The 12,558-nt window shown below is 38.4% G+C and overlaps 1 protein-coding gene and 1 long non-coding RNA gene across 2 annotated transcripts in view; one reads left to right on the plus strand and one right to left on the minus strand.

Annotated features, from left to right (window-relative positions):
• LOC117795153 overlaps positions 1 to 12,134 on the plus strand; it is a 21,489-nt gene extending 9,355 nt beyond the window's left edge. Inside the window, exon 4 of the long non-coding RNA XR_004618991.1 lies at positions 11,883 to 12,134. This is a non-coding gene — a long non-coding RNA (uncharacterized LOC117795153). The remainder of the gene's footprint in view (positions 1 to 11,882) is intronic.
• The window catches only part of LOC105234797 (zinc finger protein 82 homolog), a 71,024-nt gene that overhangs the window by 25,253 nt on the left and 33,213 nt on the right, over positions 1 to 12,558 (minus strand). The gene's annotated exons all lie outside the window — the stretch shown is intronic.

Genomic DNA, 12,558 nt, shown 5'->3' on the forward strand with positions numbered 1-12,558 from the left:
CCATTGGTCGATGTGTCTGTTTTGGTGCCAGTACCATGCTGTCTTTGTGATCACAGCTTTGTAGTACAGCTGAAATCTGGCATTATAATGCTCCCAGCTTTGTTTTTCCTTTTCAACAGATCTTTGGTGATTTGGGTCCTTTTCTGGTTCCATACAAATTTAAGGACTATTTGTTCCAGTTCTTTGAAAAATGTCCTCGGTATTTTGATCGGGATAGCATTGAAAGTGTAGATTGCTCTGGGTAGCATGGACATTTTAACTATGTTAATTCTTCCAATCCATGAGCATGGAATATTTTTCCATCTTTTTGTGTCTTCTTCAATGTCTTTCAAGAGTGATTTGTAGTTTCTAGAATATAGATCCTTTATGTCTCTGGTTAAGTTATATCCAAGGTAACGTATGATTTTTGGTGCTATTGTAAATGGGTTGGATTCCCTAATTTCTCTTTCTACAATCTCATTATTCATGTATAGAAATGCAACTGATTTCTGAGCATTGATTTTTTATCCCGCCACATTATTGAATTGCTCTATAACTTCTAATAGTTTGGGAGTGGATTCTTTTGGGTTTTCCATATAGAGTATTATGTCATCTGTGAAGAGAGACAGTTTGGCTTCTTCTTTGTCAATTTGGATACCTTTTATTCCTTTTTGTGTTCTGATTGCTGTTGCAAGGACTTCTAGTAGTATGTTGAATAATAGTGGCGAGAGTGGGCATCCTTGTCGTGTTCCTGACCTTAAGGGAAAGGCTTCCATCTTTTCCCCATTGAGAATGATATTTGCTGTAGGCTTTTCATAGATGGCTTTTATGAGATTGAGAAATGTACCCTCTATTCCTACACTCTGAAGGGTTTTAATCAGGAAAGGATGCTGTATTTNCTCATAGCGGAGGAGCCTGATGTGGGGCTCGATCCCATAAAGCCAGGATCACGCCCTGAGCCGAAGGCAGATGCTTAACCGCTGTGCCACCCAGGCGCCCCTCATAGATTTTTTTTTTAAAGATTTTATTTATTTATTCGACAGAGATAGAGACAGGCAGCAAGAGAGGGAACACAAGCAGGGGAGTGGGAGAGGAAGAAGCAGGCTCATAGCAGAGGAGCCTGATGTGGGGCTCGATCCCGCAACGCCGGGATCACGGCCTGAGCCGAAGGCAGATGCTTAACCGCTGTGCCACCCAGTTGCCCCCATAGATGGTTTTTATGAGATTGAGGAATGTACCCTCTATCCCTACACTCTGAAGGGTTTTAATCAGGAAAGGATGCTGTATTTTGTCAAATGCTTTTTCTGCATCAATTGAGAGGATCATATGGTTCCTGAGTCTTTTCTTGTTGACATGATGTATCACGCTGATCAATTTGCAAATGTTGAACCACGCTTGCATCCCAGGTATGAATCCCACTTGGTCATGATGGATAATCCTTTTAATGTACTGTTGGATTCTATTAGCCAGGATCTTGTTGAGGATTTTGGCATCCATGTTCATTAGGGAAATCGGTCTGTAATTCTCCTTTTTGATGGGGTCTTTCCCTGTTTTGGGATCAAGGTAATACTGTCCTCATAGAATGAGTTTGGTAGCTTTCCTTCTGTTTCTATTTTTTGAAATAGCTTTAGGAGAATAGGTATTATTTCTTCTTTGAATGTTTGGTAGAATTCCCCCAGGAAAACCATCCGGGCCTGGAGTTTTGTTTTTAGGAAGGTTGTTTATCACTGTTTCAATCTCTTCATAATTAATTGGCCTGTTTAAGAAATCAATTTCTTCCTGTTTCAGTCTTGGTAGTTTATAGGTTTCCAGGAACGCCTCCATCTCTTCCAGATTGCTTAATTTATTGGCATAAAGCTGTTGATAAAAGTTTCTAATAATCCTTCCAATTTCATTGGTGTTGGCTGTGACCTCTCCTTTTTCATTCATAATTTTATTAATTTGGGTCCTTTCTCTATTCTTTGGATAAGTCTTACCAGCGGTCTGTCAATTTTATGGATTCTCTCAAAGAAGCTGCTTCTAGTTCTGTTGATATGTTCTACTGTACTCCTGGTTTCTAATTCATTGATTTCTGCTCTAATTTTGGTCAATTTTTTCCTCATGTGTTGATTAGGTCTGTCCCTCTGTTGCTGTTCCAGCTTTTTGAGGTTGAGAATATAAAAACTGCATTTTAGATTTTTCTATTCTTTTGAGTGAGGCTTGAATGGCTATGTACTTTCCCCTTAGGACTGCCTTTGCAGTGTCCCATAGGTTTTGGACCATTGTGTTTTCATTCTCGTTGGTCTCCATAAATTGTTTACATTGATTTTTGATTTCCTGGTTTATTGAATCATTCCTGAGCAGGAAGGTTCTTAGACTCCAAGTGTTTGAGTTTCTTCCAAATTTTTCTTTGTGTTTGAGTTCCAGTTTCAAAGCGTTGTGGTCTGAAAATATGCAGGGAATAATTTCAGTCTTTTGGTATCGGTTGAGACCTGTTTTGTGTCCCATAACATGGTCTATTCTTGAGAATGTTCCATGGGCATTAGAATAGAATGAGTACTCTTTGGTTCTGGGGTGTAGTGTTATATATAGATCTATGAGGTCCAACTCATCGAGTGTGGCATTCAAAACCCTTGTTTCTTTGTCGATTTTTTGCATGGGTGTTCTGTCTATTTCTGATAGGGGAGTGTTGAGGTCCCCTACTATTCATGTGTTTTTATCTATATGTCTCTTTATTCTGGTTAAGAGTTGGCTTGTGTATCTTGCTGCTCCCCTCTTGGGGACATAGATATTTATAATCGTCATATCCACTTGTTGCATACATCCTTTAAGAATAATATAGTGCCCTTCTGTGTCTCTAAATATAGTCTTTAGTTTAGAATCCAATCTTTCTGATATGAGAATTGCTACTCCAGCTTTCTTTTGAGGTCCATTAGCGTGAAAGATGGTAATCCATCCCTTTACTTTCAGTCTTAATATATCTTTAGGTTCAAAATGAGTCTCTTGTAGACAGCAAATGGATGGGTCATGTCTTTTTATCCAATCTGCAACCCTGTGGCATTTTATGGGAGCATTTAGGCCATTTACATTGAGACTGATTATTGACAGATATGATTTTAATGATGCCATGTTGCCAGTAAAGTCTTTCTTTCTATCGATTGTGACTTTCTGCTCTGTATCACTCTTGGGGCCTTTTTACCTTTATAGAACCCCCCTTAATATCTCCTGTAGGGCTGGTTTCGTGGTTACGAAATTGGTTAATGACTGGCAGTTCTGGAACGTCTTTATTTCTCCATCAATTCTGAATGACAGCATTGTTGGATAAAGGATCCTTGGCTGCATGTTTTTCTCTGAAAGAGCTTTAAAAATGCCCCCCCAACCCTTTCTCTCATTCCAGGTCTGTGTACACAGGTCTGACGTAATTCTGATACCTTTGCCTTGGTCCGTGAGAAATTTCTTTGCCCTGGCTGCTTTCAATACTGTATCCTTGGATCTAATATTTGCGAATTACACTATGATGTGATGTGGCATAGGTTTGTCGTGGTTGAGCCTGGGAGGGGTCCTCTCTGCCTCTTGGATACAGATGTTTGTTTTNACCCTTTCTCTCATTCCAGGTCTGTGTACACAGGTCTGACGTAATTCTGATACCTTTGCCTTGGTCCGTGAGAAATTTCTTTGCCCTGGCTGCTTTCAATACTGTATCCTTGGATCTAATATTTGCGAATTACACTATGATGTGATGTGGCATAGGTTTGTCGTGGTTGAGCCTGGGAGGGGTCCTCTCTGCCTCTTGGATACGGATGTTTGTTTTCCTTGGTAGATTAGGGAAGTTTTCAGCTACAATTTGTTCAAATATCTCTTGTAGACCTCTGTTTTTCTCCACGCCCTCGGGGATGCTGATAATTCTGACATTGGAACGTTTCATTGAGTCAGTAATCTCCCATAGCCTACATTCCTGAGCGTGGATATTTTTAAGTCCAGATTCTATTTTAGCTTTCTCTTCTACTAACCCATCCTCCAATTCACTGATACGCTCTTCTGCCTCATTCACCCTGGCCGCCAGAGCCTCTAGTTTTGACTGCATTTGGCTCTTAGAATTTTTAATTTCTGCCAGATTCGCTCTCATTTCTGCCCTTAGGGATTCCATACTCTCATTAACATTTTCGTTAATGCTTTATTCAAGTCTACACATCATCTTGACCATTGTTACTATGAATTCCATTTTTGATAATTTGTTTATATCCATATCCATTAATTCTGTGGCAGAGGCCACAGACTCATTGTCTTTTCTTTGCTGGGGGGACTTCTCCTTCTCGTCATTTTGATGAGGAGAGGCTGCGGGGTTGTCTAGAGCCCAAATTATTGACCGGGACCCACCCCGTGCGCCCTCGTTTTATAGGGATCTTCGGATGTGGGCTTCTTGATTTTTCATCCTGCCTTCTGGGGGAGGGGCCTGCCACGCCAATACTCAGGCAACCCTGTTTGGGTAGAGTCTCCGTGTCCCCTGCAAGGGGGAATGGGGGTAGGCACACTGTGAGCCGGTATTTCCAGGCTTTTGTTCTCTGGCGGCTTTTCCCTGGCGGTTTGCTGTGCCTCTTCTGAGAGTCAGAGCAGCAGTGGCTGAATCTCAGCCTCTGTCTCAGAACAGAGGGATCACGGCCCGTTCTCCACGGATGTTCTGGCCACTTTAACTCTGTGTCTGTTGGTGCTGCTCAACCCTGCAGCGTCTCGGGATGTGCGCCCCACACCGGGCATCCCAGCCTTCACTTCCAGGGCCGGGACGTCTCTGTCCTTTGTGTTTCTAACACCGCCAGCCGCCCCCACGTGCTCCCGGAGCTCCCGGTCTCAGTCTGGTTCCAGTAAGCACACCGGAGCTCCATTTCAGTCTGGTGGCGTGCGTTCCCTGGCTCGTGGTCTCAGTCTGCTCTCTCACAGGTGCCTGTCTTTGAGTCCACCCGCTCCCCCGTGCAGGCGGCTACCGCTTCCCGGTGCCCAAATGCAGCGGCTCCCTCCCCCTTCCGTTTATCTTCCGATATCTGTGTGCAGTTTCACGGCTCCCCGCTTTGTACCTCAATACTCATCGCTGAAGATGTTCATTTGTAGAGTCCAGATGTATCTTCCTGTGTCTCATGCTGATTCCATTGATGTTCAGGATGGTCTGGTACCTATCCTACTCGACTCAGGGGACCGGATGAAAAAGGAGTCCCCTACTCCTCCACCATCTTAACTCCTCTCCCATCAGTTGCATTTCTATACACCGTGCACCTGCAGGCAATGCAGATACGGTTCCGGGTAACCTGCCAGTCCAAGGGGAGGTTCGTCCCTAAGGTTTTATATAGCATGAAACCCATTTTATAAAGTGAAATTTAACCAAGATAATAAAAATGGATTCAAGTAATCTTATCCCAGAGTTCTTGAGTTTCTGAATCATAAATGCTTTTAAAATAAGGAATTTTAAGAATTTAAACTTTATGGATTTTATGGGAATATGATTATCACTATAGAATCTATATACAACTGATTATACTATAATAACCTGATCTACATGGGCATCTTTTTCCAAAGGAAATTTTAACTGCATGACTATATGGAACAGTAAAATTAAGTTCCTGTATTCCTTATTATGGATTCCTTACAATTTCCACTTACCTGAGCATAATGGTGAAAGTTAGAAATTTATGAAAATAGTCTACAATTTCATTTTTAAAAAAAGATTTTATTTATTAGAGAGAGAGATCAGAGCAGGGGGAGTGGCAAGCAGAGGGAGAAGCAGGCTCCACACTGAGCAGGGAGCCCGAAGTGGGACTCAGTCCCAGGACGCTGAGATCATGACCTGAGCCAAAAGCAGATGCTTAACCGACTGAGCCACCAGGCATCCCTGAAGCGCTTATAATTACCTAGTCTGAGGTAGTTATCTTGCAAGTGTTACTTTTCTTCACAATCTTCTCCCCTTATATTCAGACCATAAACTATAATAAAATTTCAGCATACTCTGAAAGAACAATTATAAAGTCAAACCTAAATATCAAGAACATCACCAAATTTTGACACTTGACTAAGAATAATGTAGAAAATAAATGAAGGAATGCTTTCACCAATAGACACAATAGTGATTCCAATAAAATATAAAGTGAGATCATAACTTTGCTCTCTGGAGTTCCTCATGACCCTGGGCAACAGATCAAAGGCTGGGGTATTAGGAAAGGAGAAATAGGTTAGTTTTTGCTGGACTGATTGATCCTGGCTCTCATGGGATGTGAAATTTCTAAATGAAACTTAGATAGAACTCAAAGACTTCCTTGGGTCAACTCTTATCCCTATCAATTCTGGTTGTATAAACAAACAAAAAACAAACCAAAAAACCCAGAACAAAAAACCTATGAAGAAAAGTAACCAGCAGATTCTGATCTTTTATGAAAGAAGGTTTGGGTAACTTCACCCGTAAAAAGTCCCCAGATTGCTAAATAAAAGGGAATGTGTCACAACTATTTACAGAAAGGAAGACTGGAACATCTACCTAATTTATATGTAGTTATATATTATTATTACATTTCTTCTTTCTGCTTTTATGTAGGTTGTTACAACTTAGACAAAAAGTCACAGAATATCTACACAGGATCCTGACAGAGAGGAGGTATAGACATTACCCAATACAATTTTCATTGAATGAGGAATGGCTAATGAACAAATAAGGAATGAGTAATATTATTTTAGGTGAGGTTTTAATTATAGTTATGGGAAGAATTATGTATATTGGTGGGGTGCCATCTTGTGAACACCGGTCATTCATTTGGCTGTGCAGTATTTATGTACCCTTGCTATTATGGTTAATACCCATCTTTAAGAAGCTGAGGCTGATTCTCACTAAACTGAAAATGCATTTGTCTTCTCAGCAACTAATGCACAAGGATGGAACCTAGGCTTTAGCGCTTAAACACATCCATATCAGAACAGCAAGATCATGATACTGAGGAACAAGGATGGGAGATTCCATCTGGGTGATGGGTAATCCCATGTACATATGGCAGTAGCAGGAATATCCAGAGTCCAGCACCCACATTGTCAGTAGTGTAAGCTGGGGATTCTGTCCAGCAGTGACAGCAGCAGCAGCAGTGACCTCACAAGTTCTGTGCCATCACATGCAGCAGTGTTCTTGGCTCTGTATTTTTGTCCCTCAGCACTCTAAGATTTTCTATGAGCAATTCAATATTCTTTGAATGCATTTCTTATCTACTCAAATTTTAAAAAGGTAGAACACATTGACTGTAACCAACATGTTTCCATTAAAATCAGAAACAAAACAAAGATAGCTATAGTAGAAATTACTGTGGGTGATGATAATTAATCATAACTTTCTCCTCCTGATTTCTAGACTAATTGAGAAATAGACTATTTTTGTTGGCAATACCTTATTGAAAAAGGCAGCTTGAATCTGGAGTTAGAATACACATCCCGATACTTCATTTAAATTATAGATATTGGGAGACATAACAAGAAGGAAATGGACCTGCAGAGAAGGTATAGGGAATCATAGCCTGCCCCAGGGAAGATGAGAAATTCAGGGTTGAATAAAGGGAGGTGATTTATTTATTTTGACACATTTAACCAAAGCAATAAATCACTTCTCTTATGACACACAAATAAGAGATGAAACAGTCCGTTAAAACGGGGGAATTATGGTTAAAAAAAGTTTTGCCACTGTTCTCATGTCTACAACATGAAAAAAGAAAGTGAAATAGGTATAAATACTGTGAGACACTATATTGGGCTCCCTGCTCAGTGGGGAGCCTGCTTCTCCCTCTCCCTCTGTTCCTCCCCCCCTACTCATGCTCTCTCTCTCTCAAATAAGTAAAATCTTAAAAAAAAAAAATACTGAGACAGATATCACTTTATCCACAGATTATAAAGATCAAAAGAATCTATCATTTTATAATCAATACCCTAATAAAAGATATTAAATGTTCCGATATTACTAGTATATTTTAAGTATTGTGAAGCATTATATCATAAAGATATTAGAGGGAAAGGAGATGAAAAGTTGTCAAAGACATTTTGAGATATACATGTACTAATGAGTATTCACCCAAGGTCAATTCAATGTGAACTCATTTTGAAATACTCAGTATTTAAGTTGAATAAAATTCAAAATATAATCTCAGTTTTTTTAAATTGGAAGTGGATAAAATTAAAAATTCTAATAAAAAAGCTTTTGTCTTTATTTCCAAATAAAACTAATATATTAATAATATACATATCTCTATTTCCAAGTAATAAGTTATAAAAAGTGTAAGTAAAAGATTGCTGGAAAATAGAGCACAGAAATAGATCTGAGAATATGAGCATTTAATGTATGATAAAAGTATTTTAATCTAGTAGGAGAAAGAGGAATAGTTCAATAGTTGGTTTTGGCCTAATTGGGTTTATTTCTGAATAGAAGCAGAGCTGACATCCTGTATCACACCATATACAATAATGACTTCTAGATGGATTAAAATATTAAAATCTGTGTGTGTATACACACCAACATATATGAAAAACTGCACACTTTATTCATTTATCCTCTTCCCTCTGAAAGTTTCTATAAGCCATACCTTCCTAAGAAACAGAAAACATTGGAAATGGTTTGGGAAACCTATTTTATAGAAATGAAATAAATAGGAATATAAAATATGAATGTTTATTAAAGCACTACTTTTAAGTGGCAAAGAGGAAACAGTCTGAAATATCAATGTTGGGGAATAGTTGAATAGGTATTGGTATAAGCACTTGGGTATGAAATATAATGTAACCATTCTAAAAACTAAATAAGGTGGTGCCTGGGGACTCAGTCGGTTAAGTATCTGCTTTTGGCTCAGGTCATGATCCCAGGGTCCTGGGATCGAGCCCAGCATCCCGCTGAGCAGGGGGCCTGCTTCTTCCTCTCTTTCTGCCTCTCCCCCCACTTGTGTTCCCTCTCCCAAGCTCTGCTTTCTCTCTCAAAAAAATAAATAATCTTAAAAAAATAAAAATAAGAACTAAGTTAAATCATCACTTACTGACTAGGGAAATTCAAAATGTAGTTGAATTTAAAAAGCAAATTACAGAGAAATGTATAAAGTATCATCCATTTTTTTTGGTAAAAATATACCAAAATAAATTGTGTTAATGCTTAAGCATAAAGAAATATATGGGGGATATACACAAGGTTCATTGCTCAGAAGGAAATAGAAGGGAAGGAAGTGAGAAATAACAAAGGACAGATTTTTTTTTCTTGTTTATTGGTATTGTTTCATTGGTTTGGGTGCAAATGCATTACTCCTGCAATTTTTGATGAGAAACTTAATGATTGACTTAAAGTAGGCTCATGAAAGGATATAAAATTTCACTTAGCAGTCCTCATTTTGATTGTAATGCAAAATATTTGAACAAAATATCCTGTTTCCACCTATTCTCTTATTTGTTCACTCCACTTTTCTTTCCTTTTTTTTTTTTTTTAAAGATTTTTAAATTTAGAGAGAGAGAGAACACTTGCAAGTGGGGGGAAGGGCAGAAGAAGAGCGAGAATCCCAAGCCAACTGCACATTGAGTGTGAAGCCCACTGTGGCGCTTGATCTCACAACCCTGAGATCATGACCTAAGCTGAAATCAAGAGCTGGATGCTCAACTGATGAGCCACCCAGGGGCCTCCACTCCACTTTTCTTAAATTAATTATAAAATATTTTACAGGCATATGCCTGTAACAATTGAAATAACTAAATGTTTTAAAAAAAACCCTCTAATATGGGACCTAAGAAAAAAGGAAGTGGGGAATGGAAGGACAGACCTGTAACTCTGGATATATATGGGATTTTCCTTCCAAAAATAGTTTCCATCCAATGAAAGAAGTTGCTGCTAAGCATGAAAACTGAGGCATAGAAAATATCTATTTCAAAACACTAACCTAACCTAAACAAAGTTAAGATGTGGGACATTTTCTTAATTTCAGGATTCTTAACCTAGGACTTTTGGTAACCTTCCACACTCTAATAATAGAGTTAAGTAGTTGCATCAGAAATAGTATTCACTTATAGGGCTAAAATATTTATTATCTGGCCATTTATGCAAAGTCTGCTAACCTTTCATCTAGAACACAATACATAATTCCAGTGACATTTTTGCTGCTAGCACAAAATTATGATATATATATCTCAACAATGGGATATGCAACATATAAAGTATATCCAATTTTTAAACTTGATATGATGCTTAGAATAAAGACCTACATGTTGAAAATGTTGGGGCTGAATCAAGTCCTTTAAAAAAAAAACCAAAACCTTACATTTATAACTTAGCTTCTCTGTCCCTGGAAATATTTTAATCTAAACCTGTTCGCATCTAAGAAATTCTGGGTAAATTATCTTGTTTTGTATCATTCCTTTGCTTCCTTAAATTTCCTTGGGACCAATGGGTTTGCACTATTAAAAACTCACTGCTCTAGTCTCCAGAACAAAAGTTAACTCACGGGCTGTTTTTGCAGTCCATATATCATCTCCTTTGGTCCTTGTGGTGTCTTTAAATAAAAATCTGAGCTACCACTTAAAAACCAAGAGCTATCAGGGCACCTGGGTGCCTCAGTCAGTTAAGCATCTGCCTTTGGCTCAGGTCATGATCCCAGTGGAGATCATGCCACACGTCAGATTCCCTGCTCAGCAGGGAGCCTGCTTCTCCCTCTTCGTCTGCTCCTCCCCTCCACTTCCCATTTGTGCTATCTCTCGAAATAAACAAAATCTTTAAAAAAAATCAAGAGCTATCACGCACTAAAAAAAAATAAATAAAAAATAAAATATTTGGTTTCTCTTAAAAAATCAGAAGAGCTGGCAAAATGGGGCCTGTTTCCACACATCAGTTAGCTGGAACTGGGCACTGGGTATCATCCTCTAGCTACTGTTACAACCAGGTTCATTTCTATTATTCTTTTAATAGGTACCTATAGTTTGCTAGTTTCTTTAGTATGCCTGTATATATCTTTATGGATGACATCAAAAAATAGCTTTCCTTTTTGGGTGTCCTAAGACTGTTCTAACATCAAGATTATATCTGAGTATGCTATGAGATGTCTAACTCTGTATAACAAATAGTTCCTTAGACACTTGAAGTTTTAGGGGCACCTGGTGGTTAGGTGTCCAAATCTAGATTTCGGCTCAGGTCATGATTTCAGGGTTGTGAGATCAAGCCCCAAGTTGGGCTTGCACTGGGTGTGGAGCCTGTTTGAGAATCTTTCTCTCTCCCTCTCCCCATCTCTCACTCTCTAAAAACAAACCAAAAAAACAGTTGATAATGTTTTGCCTGAAAAGAAATTTGTTTTGGTGCTTCATTAGTAGTAATAGCTACTATATCACACTAAATTTCCCCTTTCGTGTTTTTATAAATCTTCTGAGAGTTCTCTTTGACTCAGTACTGTAATTTTTATTTTCCTAAGAATTGTTTAGGTTTTCAAATGTTATCAGAAAGAAGCATTGTATTTAACATTTTATTTATTTTTATTATTAAAAATGTTTTTTTTTAAAGATTTTATTCATGAGAGAGAGAGAGAGAGAGAGAATGAGCAGGGGGAGAGGCAGAGGGAGAAGCAGACTCCCCACTGAGCCGGGAGTCCAATGTAGGGCTCGGTCCCAGGACCCGGAGATCCTTAACCATCTGAGCCACCCAGTTGCCCCATTTATTTATTTTTTTAAAGATTTTATTTTTAAGTAACCTCTACACCCAATTTGGGGCTTGAACTCACACCCTGAGACCAAGAGTTGCACACTCCAGTGACTAAGCCAGCCAGGCACCTCTAACATAACATTTTAAATCAGTAACCATAAGGTTTCTCTTTGTGTATTTATCCATTTTTCATACATAATTGTTTGTCTTTTCATACTTTTTCATCACAATGGTTTGTTTATATTCTTTTTTATGTTAGGTATATGACGTAGTAAAAAGGATGCCAGTCTGAATGAAGTCCTTCCCACACACTGCACACATTACTTTCCCCACCAAGACCTAGGATTATTTCAAGTTCCATAGAAAATAAGCAATGATGGAAAATTTTCTGAATTCATTACCAAGTGTGTCTATCTTCAACTATATGTCCTGCCTGAGGTTCACCAAGGTCTGCAAGACAACTGTTGTTTTTCAACAAATAATACTAATGACAACGATGAATAAAATCATGACCAACATTCAGTGAATATTTATTATATGACAGGAACAATTCTAAGCACTTTATGTGTCTTGATTTATTTGATCCCCACACAAAATTTTGAGGTAGGTATTATAATTATCCCCATTTTATAATTTCTACTGAGACAAATATGTATAAAAACATAGAAAAATGCTCAGGAAGGATAAATACTAAACAGATAATGACTATCCTTCAGAATGGGAAATGGGCACAAGGATGGTACTCAAAGGGTATGTGTGCCTTATTTGCAATGTTTAAAAATTTAAAAGGAAAATATGTTCATGCATTATTTCTGCAATTAAAATACTTGATACAAAGATATGCCTAGGGAGAATTTCCATCAGGACACTGTGAATAATGGCAAAAACTCTGGAAACTGCAATGTCTATCAATAGGAATTTGATATCACAGCAAC

Source organism: Ailuropoda melanoleuca, chromosome 12 (genome assembly GCF_002007445.2).
Source record: "Ailuropoda melanoleuca isolate Jingjing chromosome 12, ASM200744v2, whole genome shotgun sequence".
Taxonomy (NCBI): domain Eukaryota; kingdom Metazoa; phylum Chordata; class Mammalia; order Carnivora; family Ursidae; genus Ailuropoda; species Ailuropoda melanoleuca.